Source organism: Muntiacus reevesi, chromosome 15 (genome assembly GCF_963930625.1).
Source record: "Muntiacus reevesi chromosome 15, mMunRee1.1, whole genome shotgun sequence".
Classification (NCBI taxonomy): Eukaryota; Metazoa; Chordata; class Mammalia; order Artiodactyla; family Cervidae; genus Muntiacus; species Muntiacus reevesi.
The window spans coordinates 1510062-1525565 of NC_089263.1; the positions used below are offsets into that span (position 1 = coordinate 1510062).

At 37.3% G+C, this 15504-nt stretch overlaps 1 non-coding gene across 1 annotated transcript; it reads left to right on the plus strand.

Annotated features, from left to right (window-relative positions):
- Nucleotides 1–405: 405 nt before the first annotated feature.
- On the plus strand, nucleotides 406–472 carry LOC136147712 (small nucleolar RNA SNORD109A). Its single transcript, XR_010659365.1, has one exon. It is a non-coding gene; the product is annotated as a small nucleolar RNA SNORD109A (small nucleolar RNA).
- Nucleotides 473–15504: the final 15032 nt, after the last annotated feature.

Sequence of the window (15504 nt, forward strand, 5' to 3'; positions counted from 1 at the left end):
TCACCATTTTGTATTGAATGACAATAATCTTGTAATTAAATGCAAGTGTGCTAAACATTGTTACTTTTAATTTTTATCTGGCACATTCAGAACATAGATGCTTCTACTTATATTTGTACTGTAACTATACTGCATATAACTTTGCTACATTATTTAATTTTCAAATTTTTAGTAAAATTTTCTTTATTGTCCCAATAGATTTTATCTAATTTTATTAAAACAATTCAAAGTCACAGTTTTCCTCATATACGAGGGTTTTATATATATATATGAATTTCATTATTCAGAAGCTAAATATAACGTGTACTATACCAGGTACTATTCTTTATTCATAATGCAGTAGATAAACCTGAAGGAAATGAGCCTGGCTATGGAAGTGCTTATTTGTTGGGAGGGTGCTTGTCTGGATCGATGATGAGAAAAACTGTCTGAGGATGCTGAGGGACTCATTCCAGATGTCAATCTGAGGTCCAGATGAATGCCCCCCTAACCGGACAAGTAAGACTCTCAGAGCCTGGCTCTATGTGGTGCCCCCTCAGTGACAGCATGCCAGTGTCAGCATGCATTTTTTCTTTCTCAAAGAAAAGGGCATTAGTGTCCTATCCTGTATGGCAGTATATACCGTTAAGATATAGTGATCAATTTTGCTTTATTTTGCTCTCTTTGAACAAAGAGTCATAAACATGACTCTATATATACATGTGTGGCTGTCCTGGTGGATCAGTGGTAAAGAACTCACCTGCCAATGAAAGAGATGTGGATTTAATCCCTGGGGCAGGAAGATCCCCTAGAGAAGGAAATTGCAACCCACTCCAGTGTTCTTGCCTGGGAAATCCCAGACAGATGAGCCTGGTGGGCTACAGAGAAGCAAGGTGGGCTACACTCCATGGGGCTGCAAAAGAGTCGGAGATGACTAAAGCACTTAAAAAACAACAAATACACTTGTATATAGGAAATAGTTCTTGAGTAATGAATGAGAAAATGAAAAGGGTTAAATTAAGAAGGGGACAGGTAACTGTGATAGATACTGAAAGTGTCATTAAAGTTGGACATAAAGAAGGGAACACCACATGCATGCAGTAAATAATGGTAATAGAACCAAATTTTAGTTCTTTGTTATTTTTGCTACTGAATATTTCCTAAGACTCTGCTTTCCTTTTTGTCGTGTTTTGCCGAGACAGCAGGAGTGGAATCAGGTCTTCCACTTCAGAGGATGGGGTGAGTAGCTATTTGAAATTCTTTTTATCATAAGCTCTGTACCAGGTCCTGAGATTTCTCTGTTTATCTTGAGAATATGTTGGCGATGTGTCCTTTTGCTCACTAAGGTCACTTACATTATTGAATCTTTATAACTTCTTCTTTTGTTTTGACTTTTTTCTGCTTGATGAAAAAATGTCAAATTTTAGAGAATTTTTGGTAATTTCATAGTGAATCAAAAAATTATTGTAGTAAAATTCTATATGTGCCAAAATATTTTGAGATTTTCCTCATCTTTTTAGTTGTTGGGATTTCAGGATACCAACATGGTAATTCATAAGTATTGTGATCTCAGTGCATTATATTTTTGTTTCTGCTTTAGCATAAATTAGTTGTCTCTCATTTTTGCAACATGGAAAGTTGTACATGCACTTTTTAGATCTCTTCAAGGCCATGAAGTTTTTACATGATAAATGTTCCTTTTGAAACACAAAATAGTTCAATTTTCAATATTGTATTGTACTAGAAAAAGAGTATTATTTAGAGATATTAAATGGAGAAATATGAAATATTAATATCATATATGGAATCATCATTATTTCTTCCTGAAACTTGAAATATGCCTCACCAAAAAGAGTAGTCCATATATTTCCTGGCAAGCTATGTTAAAGATTATGTGTTACCTAGGACTTTGACATTAATGCCCTAAGAATAAGTAAATGTTTTTCTTGACAAACCTCTGTCACAAATTCTATCAAGTAGTATTTATGCTTGTATTTATTATGATTGTTTATTTATGTATATATTCTCTAGAACTATAGAATTCTATAGACTATATAGAATATAGACTATAGTTCTAGAATTCTAAAGAACTGATTAATAACTAAAAATTAGTCATGGATTAAAAAGGAAATTGGCTTAGCCAGATATTGAAATGAACTCTAGAACCTCCATCATTAACAAACTTTGAGCAAGCATCTGAATAGTAGGTACAATGGAAAACATATTTTTACTTTAAAAATACCTTCTCAAAACCCCTTATTTGTATATTTATTTCTGTTAGTAGATGCACAGTGCCATGAAGTCAGAGATACTGTCTCAGTCCAAAGACTATAATACCCAATTCCCCAGTGTGTTTTAGGGAAGAATTTTTTAAAGATTTATTTATTTCAATTGGAGGATAATTACAAGATTGTGATGGTTTTTGGCATACATCAATATGAATCAACCACAGGCATACATTTGGCCCCTCCATCCCATTCCCCCCACCACCTCTCCCCACCTAAAAGCACGTGAGGGAGAGGAGTCACAAGGCATGTGATCAGCTTGTGCAGAACCCTCTTACTGGCTGATGATGCAGTAACAGGGTGGTACCACAAGGGTTAACATTATCAGTCCTCAGGATTTAGTAAGTCTGGGTGCCACATGTTCATGGTCATCAAGGAGTTAATTTCCTCCACTTGGTGGATGTTTTAGCATCTGTAAAACAACTCAGTAAATGTGCATTAGATACTGTTATTTAGGTACTTCAGAGAGAAGCTAAAGAGTCTGTGACTGCCACACAACTGATTTACTTTTTAACTTGTTACCAATTCTCCTGGCCCAAATGCTACTTTTGTCACTGTATGTTCACATCCTTTCAATCATTAATTCTTGAGCCAGACCTTTGCGACTCAAGGGAATCCTGAGAGACTGTACCTTGTCTACAAATAAGAGGCAGACAGAGGATATGGGGGCAGGGGCCTGTCCTGGGATGGCCCCATAGAATCCTGTTTAATTATAAAATAAAATGGAAAAATTTATCAAAGGACACAAACTACAAAAATTCAATCATGAAGAGTAGATAATCTGAATAACCCTATTAATGAAATAATTAAGCTTGTGGTTAAAATCCTTTCCATAAAGAAAACTCTTAAGTATATAAACCTTCACATTAAATAAAAAAATAATATCAATCTACACAATTGTCTATAAAATTTGAAAGAAATACTTTTCTATTCATTCTATATGAACAGCTTTACCTTGATTTAAAAAAAAAAAAAGCATGCCATTTAAAAAATATAAAAAAATTCCTCATGAGCATAAATGGAAAATAATCTAATCAAAATTGTAGTAAATGAAATCTGACAATATATAGAAATACTGTATGGCCAAGTGGGGCTTATCCAAGAACTGCAAGGTTGGTTAGCATTTAAAAAATCAATGAATGTAGGAAAAACACTTCCAGAAAGTCAAAGTGAAAAACCTTCAAATAATTTGCTTCTCTATAAAATTAACAGGAACTCTGACAAAAATTGTCAAAATTACTTTTTCAGAACTTTGAAAATTAACCAAAGATTTATAGAATTTCAAAGAACATTTATTCAAGAAAACTGGCTGACTTTCACCAAGGACAGCAAGCTTTGTAACATTTTAACTTGCCATCTTCCAGTACCTCTCTCCCTAACACTATGGCAGGCTTGAAAATAGTAGACCAGCAGGCATTAGTGGAAGAACAGGTTTGGAGATCCCCCAAAAGTCCTGTCCTCAGAAAATTATTACATTGACCTCTCTGGAAGCTCCCTGAAACAGTCCTGTTTACAGGGCTTTTATTTGTGTTGTGTGTGCCTATAGCAGGAGGGAAGGGCTAACTCAGAGCTCACTCAGTGGAGTAAGCCCTATTCCAGAACAGTAGCCAAAAGGAACCCATGGAATTTTTTTAGTGTGGCATATACTTAAAGTGTTGATAGCAACTGGGTTAAAGAATGTGTCCAAAAAACTAAAAAAAAAAAAAAAATCTTGGAAATGAGATGTACAAAGTATTCTTTGAAAACTTCTGAAAATTCCTTTTGACCTAGAAAACTACATATTTGTGCCCAGTTGCTTGACTGCACATGAAACACTTGAATAGAACATAATCAATTGCCTCTGGCTTTCTTTTTTTTTTTTGCATTTATTTTTATTAGTTGGAGGCTAATTACTTCACAACATTGCAGTGGATTTTGTCATACATTGACATGAATCAGCCATGGAGTTACACGTATTCCCCATCCTGATCCCCCCTCCCACCTCCCTCTGCACCCGATTCCTCTGGGTCTTCCCAGTGCACCAGGCCCGAGCACTTGTCTCATGCATCCAACCTGGGCTGGTGATCTGTTTCCCTATAGAAAATATACATGTTTCAATGCTGTTCTTTTGAAACATCCCACCCTCGCCTTCTCCCATGGAGTCCAAAAGTCTGTTTTGTACATCTGTGTCTCTTTTTCTGTTTTGCATATAGGGTTATCATTACCATCTTTCTAAATTCCATATATATGTGTTAGTATGCTGTAATGTTCTTTATCTTTCTGGCTTACTTCACTCTGTATAATGAGCTCCAGTTTCATCCATCTCATTAGAACTGATTCAAATGAATTCTTTTTAACGGCTGAGTAATATTCCATGGTGTATATGTACCACCGCTTCCTTATCCATTCGTCTGCTGATGGACATCTAGGTTGCTTCCATGTCTTGGCTATCATAAACAGTGCTGCGATGAACATTGGGGTGCACGTGTCTCTTTCAGATCTGGTTTCCTCGGTGTGTATGCAGAGAAGTGGGATTGCTGGGTCATATGGCAGTTCTATTTCCAGTTTTTTACGAACTCTCCACACTGTTCTCCATAGTGGCTGTACTAGTTTGCATTCCCACCAACAGTGTAAGAGGGTTCCCTTTTCTCCATACCCTCTCCGGCATTTATTGCTTATAGACTTTTGGATAGCAGCCATCCTGACTGGCATGTAATGGTACCTCATTGTGGTTTTGATCTGCATTTCTCTGATGATGAGTGATGTTGAACATCTTTTCATGTGTTTGTTAGCCATCTGTATGTCTTCTTTGGAGAAATATCTGTTTAGTTCTTTGGCCCATTTTTTTGATTGGGTCGCTTATTTTTCTGGAATTGAGCTGCAGAAGTTGCTTGTATATTTTTGAGATTAATCCTTTCTCTCTTGCTTCATTTGCTATTATTTTCTCCCAATCTGAGGGCTGTCTTTTCACCTTGCTTATAGTATCCTTTGTTGTGCAAAAGCTTTTAAGTTTCATTGGGTCCCATTTGTTTAGTTTTGCTTTTATTTCCAATATTCTGGGAGGTGGGTCATAGAGGATCCTGCTGTGATTCATGTCAGAGAGTGTTTTGCCTATGTTCTCCTCTAGGAGTTTTATAGTTTCTGGTCTTACATTTAGATCTTTAATCCATTTTGAATTTATTTTTGTGTATGATGTTAGAAAGTGTTCTAGTTTCATTCTTTTACAAGTAGTTGACCAGTTTTCCCAGCACCACTTGTTAAAGAGGTTGTCTTTTTTCCATTGTATATCCTTGCCTCCTTTGTAGAAGATAAGGTGTCCTTGGGTTCGTGGATTTATCTCTGAGCTTTCTGTTCTGTTCCATTGATCTATATTTCTGTCTTTGTGCCAGTACCATACTGTCTTGATGACTGTGGCTTTGTAGTAGAGTCTGAAGTCAGGCAGGTTGATTCCTCCAGTTCCATTCTTCTTTCTCAAGATTGCTTTGGCTATTCGAGGTTTTTTGTGTTTTCATATAAACTGTGAAATTATTTGTTCTAGTTCTGTGAAAAATACCATTGGTAGCTTGATAGGGATTGCATTGAATCTACAGATTGCTTTGGGTAGTATAGCCATTTTGACAATATTGATTCTTCCAATCCATGAACACGGTATGTTTCTCCATCTGTTTGTGTCCTCTTTGATTTCTTTCATCAGTGTTTTATAGTTTTCTATGTATAGGTATTTTGTTTCTTTAGGTAGATATACTCCTAAGTATTTTATTCTTTTTGTTGCAATGGTGAATGGAATTATTTCCTTAATTTCTCTTTCTGTTTTCTCATTGTTAGTGTATAGGAATGCAAGGGATTTCTGTGTGTTAATTTTATATCCTGCAACATTATATATTCATTGATTAGCTCTAGTAATTTTCTGTTAGAGTCTTTAGGGCTTTCTATGTAGAAGATCATGTCATCTGCAAACAGCGAGAGTTTCACTTCTTCTTTTCCTATCTGGATTCCTTTTACTTCTTTTTCTGCTCTGATTGCTGTTGCCAAAACTTCCAAAACTATGTTGAATAGTAGTGGTGAGAGTGGGCACCCTTGTCTTGTTCCTAATTTCAGAGGAAATGCTTTCAATTTTTCACCATTGAGGGTAATGCTTGCTGTGGGTTTGTCATATATAGCTTTTATTATGTTGAGGTATGTTCCTTCTATTCCTGCTTTCTGGAGAGTTTTAATCATAAATGAGTTTTGAATTTTGTCAAAGGCTTTCTCTGCATCTATTGAGATAATCATATGGCTTTTATCTTTCCATTTGTTAATGTGGTATATTACATTGATTGATTTGCGGATATTAAAGAATCCTTGCATTCCTGGAATAAAGCCCACTTGGTCATGGTGTATGATTTTTTTAATATGTTGTTGGATTCTGTTTGCTAGAATTTTGTTAAGGATTTTTGCATCTATGTTCATCAGTGATATTGGCCTGTAGTTTTCTTTTTTTGTGGCATCTTTGTCTGGTTTTGGAATTAGGGTGATGGTGGCCTCATAGAATGAGTTTGGAAGTTTACCTTCTTCTGCAATTTTCTGGAAGAGTTTGAGTGAGATAGGTGTTAGGTCTTCTCTAAATTTTTGGTCGAATTCAGCTGTGAAGCCATCTGGTCCTGGACTTTTGTTTGCTGGAAGATTTCTGATTATAGTTTCGATTTCCTTACTTCTGATGGGTCTGTTAAGATCTTCTATTTCTTCCTGGTTCAGTTTTGGAAAGTTATACTTTTCTAAGAATTTGTCCATTTCTTCCAAGTTGTCCATTTTATTGGCATAGAGCTGCTGGTAGTAGTCTCTTATGATCCTTTGTATTTCAGTGTTGTCTGTTGTGATCTCTCCATTTTCATTTCTTATTTTGTTAACTTGATTCTTCTCTCTTTGTTTCTTAATGAGTCTTGCTAATGGTTTGTCAATTTTGTTTATTTTTTCAAAAACCAGCTTTTAGCTTTGTTGATTTTTACTATGGTCACTTTAGTTTCTTTTGCATTTATTTCTGTCCTAATTTTTAAGATTTCTTTCCTTCTACTAACCCTTTCCTTCTTCCTTCTCTAATTGCTTTAGGTGTAGAGTTAGGTTATTTATTTGACTTTTTTCTTGTTCCTTGAGGTAAGCCTGTAATGCTATGAACCTTCCCCTTAGCACTGCTTTTACAGTGTCCCATAGGTTTTGGGTTGTTGTGTTTTCATTTTCATTCACTTCTATGCCTATTTTGATTTCTTTTTTGATTTTTTCTATGATTTTTTGGTTATTCAGAAGCATGTTATTTAACCTCCATATGTTTGAATTTTTAATAGTTTTTTTTTTTTTTCCCTGTAATTGAGATCTAATCTTACTGCACTGTGGTCAGAAAAGATGACTGGAATGATTTCAATTTTTCTGAATTTTCCAAGACTAGATTTATGGCCCAGGATGTGATCTATTCTGGAGAAGATTCCACGTGCACTTGAGAAAAAGGTGAAGTTGATTGTTTTGGGGTGAAATGTCCTATAGATATCAATTAGGTCTAGCTGGTCCATTGTGTCATTTAAAGTTTGTGTTTCCTTGTTAATTTTCTGTTTAGTTGATCTGTCCATAGTTGTGAGTGGGGTATTAAAGTCTCCCACTATTATTGTGTTACTATTAATTTCCTCTTTGATACTCGTTAGAGTTTGCCTTACATATTGTGGTGCTCCTATGTTGGGTGCATATATATTTATAATTGTTATATCTTCTTCTTGAATTGATCCTTTGATCATTATGTAGTGTCCTTCTTTGTCTCTTTTCACATCCTTTATTTGAAAGTCTATTTTATCTGATATGAGTATTGCAACTCCTGTTTTCTTTTGTTCTCCATTTGCGTGAAATTTTTTTTTTCCAGCCCTTCACTTTTAGTCTGTATGTGTCTTGTTTTGAGATGGGTCTCTTGTAGACAGCATATATAGGGGTCTTGTTTTTGTATCCATTCAGCCAGTCTTTGTCTTTTGGTTGGGGCATTCAACCCATTTACATTTAAGGTAATTATTGATAGGTGTGGTCCCGTTGCCATTTACTTTGTTGCTTTGGGTTCACGTTTATACAACTTTTCTGTGTTTCCTGTCTAGAGAAGATCCTTTAGCATTTGTTGAAGAGCTGGTTTGGTGGTGCTGAATTCTCTCAGCTTTTGCTTGTCTGTAAAGCTTTTGAATTCTCCTTCATATCTGAATGAGATCCTTGCTGGGTACAGTAATCTAGGTTGTAGGTTATTCTCTTTCATTACTTTAAGTATGTCCTGCCATTCCCTTCTGGCCTGGAGGGTTTCTATTGATAGATCAGCTGTTATCCTTATGGGAATCCCTTTGAGTGTTATTTATTGTTTCTTCCTTGCTGCTTTTAATATTTGGTCTTTGTGTTTGATCTTTGTTAATTTGATTAATATGTGTCTTGGGGTGTTTCTCCTTGGGTTTATCCTGTTTGGAACTCTCTGGTTTTCTTGGACTTGGGTGGCTATTTCCTTCCCCATTTTAGGGAAGTTTTCAGTTATTATCTCCTTGACTATTTTCTCATGGTCTTTCTTTTTGTCTTCTTCTGGGACTCCTATGATTCGAATGTTGGGGCGTTTCACATTGTCCCAAAGGTCCCTGAGGTTGTCCTCATTTCTTTTGATTCTTTTTTCCTCTTTGCTTCATTTATTTCCACCATTTTATCTTCTACCTCACTTATCCTATCTTCTGTCTCCGTTATTCTACTCTTGGTTCCCTCCAGAGTGTTTTTGATCTCATTTATTGCATTATTCATTTTTAATTGACTCTTTTTTATTTCTTCTAGGTCTTTATTAAACATTTCTTGCATCTTCTCAATCTTTGTCTCCAGGCTATTTATCTGTAACTCCATTTTGTTTTCAAGATTTTGGATCATTTTTATTATCATTATTCTAAATTCTTTTTCAGGTAGACTCCCTATGTCCTCCTCTTTTGTTTGACTTGGTGGGCATTTTTCATGTTCCTTTACCTGTTGTTTTTTTCTCTGCTTTTTCATCTTGTTTAGATTGCTGTGTCTGGAGTGAGCTTTCTGTATTCTGGAGGTCTGTGGTTCCTTTTTGTTGTGGAGTTTTTACCCGGTGGGTGGGGTTGGACGATTGGCTTGTCAAGGTTTCCTGTTTAGGGAAGCTTACGTCAGTGTTCTGGTGCGTGGAACTGGATTTCTTCTCTCTAGAGTGCAATGGAGTGTCCAGTAATGAGTTTTGAGATGGGTCTATGTGTTAGGTGTGACTTTGGGGAGCCTGTATGTTGACGCTCAGGGCTATGTTCCTGCGTTGCTGGAGAATTTGCGTGGTATGTCTTGCTCTGAAACTTAGTCTCTCTTAGGTGGTGGTTGGTTTCAGTGTAGGCATGGAGGCTTTTGAGCGGTCTCTTATTACTTAGTTTTCCATGTAGTCAGGAGTTTTCTGGTGTTCTCAGGTTTCGGGCTTAAGTCTCCTGCCTCTGGATTTCAGTTTTATTCTTCCAGTAGTCTCAAGACTTCTCAAACTATACAGCACTGATAATAAAACTTCTAGGTTAATGGTGAAAAGATTCTCCCCCGTGAGGGACACCCAGAGAGGTTCACAGAGTTACATGAGGAAGAGGAAAGGGAGGAGGGAGATAGAGATGAGCAGGAGGAGAAAAAGGGTGACTCAAGAGGAGAGAGACAGATCTATGCAGTTGTCTGTTCCCAGAGTGTTCTCCATAGCCCAGACACCCACAAAGACTCACTGAATTGGATTGGGAAGAGAAGGGGAAAGGAGGAAACAGAGGTGTTCTGAGGTAGAAAACGGAGAGTCAAAAGTGGGAGAGAGTAATCAGCACCCTCCTGAGTAAAAGTGGGAACTGAATATTGGCTTCTTAAATGTCCAAAATTTATATCACATACTGAAAAATAAAGATTAAAAATCTAGAGTAGAGGTTAGACTCTTAAAAATACAATATTAAAAACAAAAAAAAAATTTTAGAAATATATATGAAGTTCGGTTTAAAAATAGGGCTTCTCTTTTTTTTTTTTTGCAAGGTTATAGTGAAATGAAAATGAAAATTAAGGAGTAGTAGAGGAGTAATAGAGGACTTTAAAAGGAAATAAGAGAAAAAGAAAACAAAAAAGAAAAGAAAAAGAAAAAAAAAACACCAAGGAAAAAAGTTTACAAATTAAAAAAATCGTAAAAATCTATGAAAATGAAAGTTAAGGAGTAATGGAGGAGTAATAGGGAATTTTAAAAGAAAATAAAAGAGAAAAAATAAAAAAGAAAAGAAAAAATTTTTAATTAAAAAAAAAAAGGTAAAAATATATCTAGGAATTTCTCTGGAGCTGTTGCGGTCAGTGTGGGTTCGATTCAGTTTCAGATAGCTCCTTGTTCCAGCTTACACTCCTCGATATCTACAGGCCCCTTCCGGTGTAGTCGGTGTTATCTATAGGGATTTTAATCTGTTGCACCGGTCCCTTCTGAAGCTGTTCCCTTTGTTTATTTGGTTTCTGTTTGCCGGTCTCTTCAGTGCCTAATTTCCGCCCTGACACAGGCGGGCGGAGGTGGTCTCTTATTCAGGTTGCTAGTTCCATCGCGCTGCGGGGAGGGGCTGGCACTGCTTTCCCCTCTATGCTGCTCAGGCTCCCAGCTGCTCTATATGGAGCGTGCCCTGCGCTGCGCGTGGTTCCAGCCCTCGAGTGTTCCACAAAAGCGCGGACTCAGCTGCACCTGAGTTTTGTGCATTCCCCGGCCCAAGCAGCTCAGGCAGCCAGGAGCTTGACGGGGCACCCTCCCCTGGTGTGGCGCACCTTCTCCCCTCCGCGTCCCCAGCCCCAGTCCCCGCCTGCACCGGTCGGGTGTGTGTGCCCTGTGTCTAGCCGCGACCCTCCTGGTGGATGTTGACCATCCAGAATCTCAGGAAGTCTTTGGTTAGAAACTGGAGGCCTGTTTGCAGTGTGGTAGGGGATGCAGTCCTTGGGGCCAAGCCTGCCCCTTTCCCCTCCCCCATGCCTCCTGCCTCTGGCGGGGCTGGGCCGGCCTGCAGCCAGCTAGTTCCTCTGGACTTGCTCGGTCCCTTTGTTCTGTGAACGGCCGGCAGTGTGTTCGGGCTGGTTAATTTTCTCTCTCTCTTTTGCTGTCCCACAGTTTAAGTTGGTAACTCACAAAAGCTCCCTCTGATTGTCCTCAGGGCACTCAGGCCCGGTCCTTACCCTAAGCAATGCCGCCCGCTCCTCTCCATTCCGCCCCCACTTACTGGTGGCAGATGCAGGTGTCTGGGGTACTTTTCTCCTGGGAGTTGCTTTTAGGCACATAATCTGTGGGTTTTATTTATTTTTCTCCTCCCAGTTAGGTTGCCCTCCGAGATTCAAAAACTTCCCCCAGACCCGCCAGTGTGAGGCTTTCCTTGTGTCTGGAAACTTCCTCTATTAAGACTCCCTTTCCAGGACGGATCTCCATCCCTAGCTCTTTTGTCTCACTTTTTATCTTTTATATTTTGCCCTACCTCCTTTTGAAGACAATGGGCTGCTTTTCTGGGTGCCTGATGACCTCAGCTAGCTATCAGAAGTTGTTTTGTGAAGTTTGCTCTGCGTTCAATTATTCTTTCAATGAATTTGTAGGGGAGAAAGTGGTCTCCCCGTCCTATTCCTCTGCCATCTTGGCTCCTCCCCTCTGGCTTTCTTTTTGTTAATTAATTAATTTTTGGCTGTGCTGGGTGTTTGTTGTGGTGCATGAGTCTCTCACTGCCATGGCTTATCTTGTTGCAGAGCACAGGATCTAAGCACATGGGCTTCAGTAATTGCAGCTCACAGGCTCTAGAGTGTGGGCTCAGTTACCCCGTGGTATGTGGAAACTTCCTGGACCAGGGGTTGAACCTGTGTCCCCTTCATTGGCAGGCAGAGTCTTAGCCAATGTATCAGCAGGAAGATCCTGCCTTTGGGTTTCTTTGAGGATCTGCCCAATCAAAAGGTGAAGAAGGCTAAGGCAGTGTTGTGAACTACCTTGGGCTTAAATGTAAGCCCCAACACACACAAACACACCCTTAACAAAGGGTGAGAGATGTATTTATTAGAGGCATTGAAGATAATCTTGGTCTAATTAATAGCTGACCACTAAGATAACCAAGCAGAAACTTCAGTGTCCACTTACTGCTGGGAATAGAGACTTTACACAATTAGTCCATGAGGATCATTTTTAAGACAAACAGCAATAACAGCAAACAACTGCAACAATAAACTTTTGGAATTGAGAAAAACAGAAAAATGAGTTGCCACATTATATATAAAGCATTCAGTTTTCAACAACAGCAACAAAAAAATACAAGACATTCAAAGAAATAGAAAACTATGGCCCATACATCAGAAATAAAATATAGAAATTTTCTACATTTCAATAGAAAATTTTCTATTTTCAATAGAAAATATCTCTGAGGTAGGTCAGTTTTGGACTTAATTGACAAAGACATTAAATTAGCTAGTAAAAGTCTACTCAAAGAGCTGAAGTAAAGCATATCTAAAAAATGAAAAAGAAGTATAAGAATTATGTCTTAGCAAATACACAGTACCAATAAATATATAGAAATTAATAAAGGACTACATGCATATTCTGGACCTAAAAAATAAAATAACTAAAATCAAAATTACACAAGAGGAGTTATCACAGCAGAGCTTAGTGAATAAAAAAGTTAGTGAACCTAAAGATAGCTCAGTTGAGATTATACAGTATATAGAAGGAAAAATAATAAAGAAAAATAAACTGAGCTATAGGAAACTGAGATATCATGAAATATACCAATAGACTTATAAATTAAAGCCCTAGAAGGAAAAAAAGAGAAATATTAGAAGAAAGAGAAAACATAATAACTAAAATCTTTCAAAGCTTGATGAAAAACATTAATCTCCAGCCCACTCCAGTACTCTTGCCTAGAAAATCCCATGGATGGAGGATCCTGGTAGGCTATGGTCCATGGGGTCACAAAGAGTCGGACATGACTGAGTGACTTCACTCATTCCACATCCAAGAAGATCAGCAAATTCCAAGTAAGAATAAACTCTAAGAGATCCAGACCCATACACATCACAATCAAACTGCTGAATGATAAAAACAAAGAGAAAAATGACTCAGTAAGCTTAAAATTCGACTTCTAATAAGCCAGAAGGCATGTGATGACATGCTCAAAATTATAGGGAAAAAATCTCAACTGAAAATTCTATATTTACAAAAAAATATCATTTAAAAGGGAAGAAATTGACAATCACAGATAAAAAAAAAAAAGAATTTCTTGCTGTAAGATATTTTCTACAAGAAATGTTAAAGAGATTTCTTCTGTCTGAAATAGAGACACTGGAGAGTAACTGAAATCCATATGACAAAATAAAGAGTAATTGCCTTAGCTGAAATTACAAATATAAATGTAAAAATAAAATATAAATGTGTTTTTATTTCACACAACAGCAGGTTGCAAATTCTATTCACGTTTCCATAGACTATAAACCAGGAGACACTGAAACATATTCAAGGACATAAAACAAGGTGCAAAAATTTCGTGTTCTAAAGGTATTGAAATCATAGAGTCTGTTCTCTTATCACTGTAGAATTATGTTACAAATCAATATCAAAATATACTTAAAAATAGCCCACATATTTTCAAGTGCAATGTGACATTTACCAACAGAGATCTTTGACTTAGCCATCAAAAACCTCAGGAAAGTAAAAATACTGAAAAGACACAGTGGGTAATTGCAGAGAAGAAAGCATTTAAATGAGAAATTACATCAAAATGAGAAATTAATATCAAAGATACTTTTAATACCCTGTGTATTGGGAAGTTAAATGTCCATTCTTGAATAAAGGATGTATCTAAGAATCCATAACAAGGAAAATTAGAAAATATTTAAAACAGAATAGAAATGAGAAGAGAATTTATCAGAATTTGTTGCATGAAATTGAACTTGCTCAAATACAATGTGAAATCTTGAATAAGGTATGAAAATCAATAATGGACACTAACATAATTTCATGAAATTTGAACAAAATCTGTACTTTAGTTAATAATATTCTGCATACCAATTTCCTTCAGTGGTGTCTGACTATTTGCGACCCTATGCACTGTAGTCTGCCAGGCCTCTCTGTCCATAGGATTTTCTAGGCAACAACACTTGAGTGGGTTGTCATACTCTCCTCCAGGGGATATTCCCAACCCCCGGGATTGAACATGCATCTCCAATGCCTCCTGCATTGGCAGGCCTGTTCTTTACCACTAGTGCTATCTGGGAAAATAATACTATAAAACATGTTAATTTCCTGTTGTTTTCTTTTTAAGAAATATATTTCTTTATATTTTCAGAAGTGGATTAAAGGTGTCAAGCCTTACTCAATTTTTTTAAATCACTAAAGTAATAAGTTTTCTAAACTTTCTTAAAATTTTAATTGAAGGCTAATTGCTTTACAATATTGTGGTGGTTTTTCTCATACTTTGACATGAATCAGCCATGGATGTACATGTGTTCCCCATCCTGAACCCCCCTCCTCCCTCCCTCCCCATCCTATCCCCCAGGGTCATCCTAGTGTACCAGCCCTGAGCACCCTGCCTCATGCATCAAACCTGGACTGGCAATCTATTTCACATATGATAATATACATTTTTCAGTGCTATTCTCTCAAATCATCCCACCCTTGCCTTCTCCCACAGAGTCCAGAAGTCTGTTCTTTACATCTGTGTCTCTTCTGCTGTCTCACATATATGGTCATCATTACCATCTTTCTAATTCCACTTATATGCCTTAATATACTGTGTTGGTGTTTTCTTTCTGGCTTATTTCACTCTGTATAATAGGCTCCAGTTTCATTCACCTCATTAGAACGGACTCAAATGCATTCTTTTTAAGAGCTGAATAATATTCCATTGTGTATATGTACCACAGCTTTCTTATCCATTCATCTACCGATGGACATCTAGGTTGTTTCCATGTCCTGGCTATTGTAAACAGTGCTGAGATGAACATTGGGGTACACGTGTGTCTTTCAATTCTGGTTTCCTCAGTGTGTATGACCAGAAGTGGGATTGCTGCATTGTATGACAGTTCTATTTCCAGTTTTTTAAGAAATCTCCACACTGTTCTCCATAGCAGCTATACTAGTTTGCATTCCCACCAACAGTGTAAGAGGGTTCCCTTTTCTCCACACCCTCTCCAGCACTTACTGTTTGTAGACTTTTAGATAGCAGCCATTCAGACCGGCGTGAGATGGTACCTCATTGTGGTTTCGATTTGCATTTCTCTTATAATG